Source organism: Rhagoletis zephyria, unplaced genomic scaffold (genome assembly GCF_001687245.7).
Source record: "Rhagoletis zephyria isolate East Lansing unplaced genomic scaffold, Rhagoletis_zephyria_1.1 Rzeph_scaffold_00034, whole genome shotgun sequence".
In the NCBI taxonomy this organism is placed as follows: Eukaryota; Metazoa; Arthropoda; class Insecta; order Diptera; family Tephritidae; genus Rhagoletis; species Rhagoletis zephyria.
Genome location: NW_016157118.1, coordinates 531442 through 536785, shown reverse-complemented (window position 1 = coordinate 536785; position 5344 = coordinate 531442). Strand labels below are relative to the sequence as shown.

Sequence of the window (5344 nt, the reverse complement as noted above, 5' to 3'; positions counted from 1 at the left end):
AATTGAACAATTAAGGCTCCGGTGAATTATGAACATTAAATTCCAATTTTTAACCACTGTGTGCTGGCTTCGTCGTGCATTATGAATTATGGTAAACGCATTTTAGTGGCAAAGGGTGGCGAAGTCCTTTAAAAGGATTTGGCTTCATTTTTCGCTACAACAAGGGAACTTGTACAATTAAATAATATAATTAACTGGCAAAATTTTGATTTAAATTACGATATGGGTAAAGTACTTTTATCATACAAGTTGTATGTACGTATTCCCAAATCATTTTGAAAAAATGTCCTTTTTTATTTTGGTTACTATGGTCACCGTAAAGATAGGTGAACCACCATTTTCGACCAATATAACGTTTTTGTCGACCTTTGTTATTTTGGTTAATATGGTCACCGTAATGATAGGTGAACCACCATTTTCGACCAAAATAACGTTTTTGTCGACAAATGTAACAACTCGTGAGATTTTATAATATATGCACATATGTACATATATGTATATAACGACGGCTGAGTGGAAGACCGACCTAGATATTTTGGAAGCCAGTTCGAAAAAGCCCTCTCAGATTTTTTTTCAAAAAACGTTGAACACCATCCTATTTCAGAATTGGATCAAAAAAGGCCGTATCCCAGAATTTGGTTAAAGAACGCCCCATCTCAAATGAAAATATGTTGATATAGGGCGTTTTTGAACCGAATTCTGAAATAGGGCATTCTTGAAAGTTTTCTCAGAAAGGGCGTTTTCGAACTGGCTGCCGAGATAGGTCGATCTTCCCCTCAACCGTCGATATGTATTTATGTATGTGTATAAAAAAATTATATTTGTGACAGAGCTCTGAAACGAGCATGATTCTAACAGAACACTTCATTTTTATCAAAGAAGGCATATGACATTTTATTTATTGATATTTTGACTATAGCTTTTTTCGTCATTAGAAAGTTACAAATTGGTATGGAAATTTTTTGAATGTTCCTGAGTTTAGACATTTTATTGTTATGATTTTTGTTGTAGTATTAACTATATTTTTATATAAAATTAGCGAAATTAAACTAAAATAAAAAAATTTGCATATATTGCGCAAAATTCTGTGCCAATACTTTTGTTCGTTACTGTATGTACATTAGAGTGGTCCAAAATAAGTAAAGTCGGAATTTTAATGCTCTCACCCCCTAGGATTATTCTATATCGAAAAAAATAGACTCACATTTTTTATTTTGAAAACAAAAAATATTTAGAGGTCGCTCAAAGCGCTCAAAGTTTTCCATGTATTTTATGAAAAAACAACTTTTCGTGGAAATGGTATGGAATTCTTGAAAATCAATATTTTTCAATCACCCTAATGTAATTACATAAATATGTATTCAGTCCCGTGATTTATTGGCTTAGCTTTCAAACTTGAATTTTTATTTGCTGCCAAATCTTGTAAAACCGGATCACCCAAAGGGTGTAGTATAAATAATTAATATAAATAACTAGCAAATACAATTAGCACAAATAAAATTTTTTCCGCTCATGGCCCATTGTGCACCGATGTGCAAGACTCAACAAATGCCGGGTTGTTTAAACCCACAACTGGACAAGGTGAACGCAGTCGGACGTACACACATAGCGAACAACTTAAATAAAATAAAACGCATATGCCTCAATATCAGTACGATACGAATATGTATGTGTATATGTGTATGGGACTCTTGAACAGGGAAGCCAACTCGTGGAGAATTCCCGATTTGCGGGGGATTTCAGTTTGCGAGGGGAATCGGGGAATGCACATTTTTTTGTGGGGAATTCCAGTTCGATCAATTCTAGTACAACAAAGTTTCAAACGGCTAAAAATTACCGTTGATTTTTTAGAAATTTCTTTGTCGCATTTGCTTTCATATAACGAATAACCACAAGTTATTTTTAAAAGGAAGAAAACCGCAACAGCTTCGGCAAAAAAAATCTAAAAAGAAAATTTTGACCCACTTGAAACTTGCACTAGAATTGAGTGAGTTTCTAAACTGCATACTCAAAACCTTGCTACAAAATCTATTTAAGAGGTCGACCTTTTTACGAATGTTGATTTATTATAAATATTGTAAAAAGTATGAAACTTGGATTTATACACTTTTCGTTAAAGAGTGAACTATATATTTATAAAAAATTACTAAAATTATATAACCAAAAAAAAACTAGTTGTGAAAACTTGGCAAAATTTGGTGCGACTAAAATTTTGCCGACCACTCTATGAAAATATGTAAATATTATATCGCACACCGAGTCACAACTCAAAATAATACGTTTGCCAGAAAATGCGAAAAACTATTTCTAAGCGCATGATAATCATATGGGCAAGAGCGACTTTACCTTAGGTTTTTTTTAACAAATTATAACAAAAATTTGCTCCAGCTTTTTCTGAAAGGTAAATAAAAGCTCTGTGTACATATTTAGCGCATAATTTCAAAAGTGCTAAACTTTGAGTTGTGACTCTTTTGAAGACGGTGTGCGATATAAACCTTTTTTATACTTTATTTGTTAACTAACTTTATACAAGTTTGGTTTGGCTTATGAATACACTTAAATCCATCTAGCCGTTTTTAGTGAAGAGAGGTTTCGCATAGTGCAGGTTTATAATTTCATCAAATTTCAAATCACCACTAAAGGTGGAGGTCCTTTTCAAAAGTTATTTCAAACTAAAATCTTCTTAAATCCCTTTCGCCTAACATTGTGATATACGTGTGTTTCAATAGCAGATGAACTAATTTGAATTTGATTGTTCAAACACGTTGCAACCCTCCTAAATGAAGGTCAGAAATAAAGAGTTTTCAAACCCATTTCGTTTGATACGAAACTTAATGAATAATTTGAAAGTAACTTTTTAAACACGTGGCAGCCCTTCTCAAACGTTCCAATTGTTCAGACTAAATATTTCTTAACACTCTTTCGTTTGACTCCCGTATTCACATAATTCACATAAGTTTTGCGTTAGTTGATTAAATTAAACCTTTCAAACAAATGGTAGCCCTCTCGAAAAGTATATTCAAGCTAAACTCTTGTTAAGGCTTCTTTGTCTAATATTGCGACACATATTTTATTTAAGTGACAAATTAGGTTGAGCTTGATTTTTTAAACATGTGGCAACTCCACTAAATATGGTTCAGAAGTAAAGATTTTTGAAACCCCCTTAGATAGATACCCAAATTTTAATAATTAATTTAACTTAATAAATACTTTGAATACAACTATTTAAATAGGTGGTAACCCTTTTTCATCACCTCAAAAATAGTCTTAGCGTTGAAAATAAGATTTCTTAACACACTTTCGTTTGACATTAATATTTTGATGTTTCATATAATTTGTGTATAAGTTAATTAAATTCGCCATTTCAAGCAGGTGGCAACCTTGTTCAAAATATTTTCAAACTATTACCTTCTTAAAACCATACTTCTCTTACCTATTTACCTTAATTCAAATTGAATTTTATTTTTAAACAGGTAGCAACCCTCCTATAGTTAAGTTAAAAAACAAAGCTTTTCCAAACCCTTTCGATTAATACCTGTTTTTAATAATCGATACATTTTTTTTTTTAATAATTTGAACATAGATAAGTTTTTAAAAGGTGGCAACTCGTTTCAAAAAAATAAATCCTTATTGCACATCTACAGCCCGAGCCCTTTAATTTCACACCTCACTTTTGAAAATCGAACGAACGGTACGGACTTGATGGTATTGATTATTGAAAAATTTTAATTTAATTGCCATTTTTGAAAATCGAACGAACGGTGCAGATCTTTTATGCTGAACAAAAAAATGCCTTCGTGTATTATATACATATATATATATAGATTTTTTGTGTAAATAAGGATCTGGATGATATCTGGAGATGTGTGGGGAATTTTACGAAATTTCGGGCAAAATCGGGGAATTTCATTGTCGAAATCGGGGAATTCTCAAAAATGAGTTGGCTACTTTGCTCCTGAAGTGCAACTTACAATAGTGAAGTGGCAGAATTTTTCGAGAAGACCGGCTAGACGAGCAAAAAAATCGGCTAGAAACGGCTATATATAAGCTTTTTCCCTGGATAAAAATGGAAGGTTATTTTTTCAGACAATTCACGATTTTATTATTAAATAACATAAAACGAGACACAACCGCATAACATTTGTTTTTAGTGTGCAACTAATACAATATTAATTATACTATGTGGTAAATATATTCCATTAAACATGTGGAAAATTAATATGTATATACATATAAGTCATATGAGTTTAATATTAAATTTCTATCGCAGCTTTTGTAAGAGACTTCTTAAAATAACTGGCCCTAGTCATAGAGAAGTTAGAAAAAGGTTTTAACGATTAAAATTGTGTTTTATTGTAATCACCATTTTAACTCTGTCATAGTCAACTTAAAATGCATTTTATGGCAAAAACAGAATTTTAACTTTAAAATGAGGAGAACGCGGTTCTAAAATGGTAAAATAAGGTTCTAAGTTTTGTTTTGTTGTTGAAGTAGTAAACGCAATAGCACCCAGGTTCGGTCCCCACTCCAAGAGATTCCAAACAATATTTTTTTTTTATTTTATATTTTTATTCAACAATTTTTATTGAGCTTCGGGCCGTTTTTAATGAAAAACTTATTGTGGAAAAGCAACAATAATTTGAAAAAATGGTAGAAGTGATAGCTATTTCGGAAATCACCACATTTCCTCATCAGACTTCTTTCAGTAGGATTCGAACCGACGATCCCACTGACTCAGCCAGTTGCCTACGCACTGTGCTAAGTTCGCCTTGTAAATTATCGTTTGATTTTTTCCACTATTTTCATTTTACAACGCTTTTATCAACTTGCAATGTTGTGCGTCCAGAACCTTTCAATGTTGTGGATCCAGAAACTTTCAATGTTGTGTGTCCGACACCAAAGCAAAGCTTTGAAAAGTTCCTATAAAAAAGCATAGTGCATAGGGCGACAGCTGTAGTGCATAGGGCGAGGTAGATGACATCTAGATGTCGCCCTATGTACTACGTTTGCTACAGTGGAAATAGACGACACGCCATTTCTTTAAATAAAATTAATTGGTGCTCGTTTGTATGTACATACATATGTAAATGCATTTGTGTGCACCTTTCTATTAATATCGTTGAATTATTTTAATATCTATTGCAAACTTTTATTCTGACAGGACTAAAAAGTAGAAAATAAATAATATAAAAAAAACTTTTTAATATACAACGCTTTTATAAATGGACTAAAAAGTAGAAAATAATATTTCTCAGTCCCATAGAATTTGGCCCTTATTATGAGCTGCATTCGATTTTCGATCTTCGCTGGCTATCGAAGATCGAAGATCGAAAGTGGAATTCGT

The 5344-nt window shown here is 32.2% G+C and overlaps 1 protein-coding gene across 6 annotated transcripts in view; it reads right to left on the bottom strand.

Moving 5' to 3' along the window:
- Positions 1 to 5344, bottom strand: part of LOC108364849 (neural-cadherin-like) — a 539754-nt gene that overhangs the window by 228243 nt on the left and 306167 nt on the right. The window lies entirely within an intron of this gene.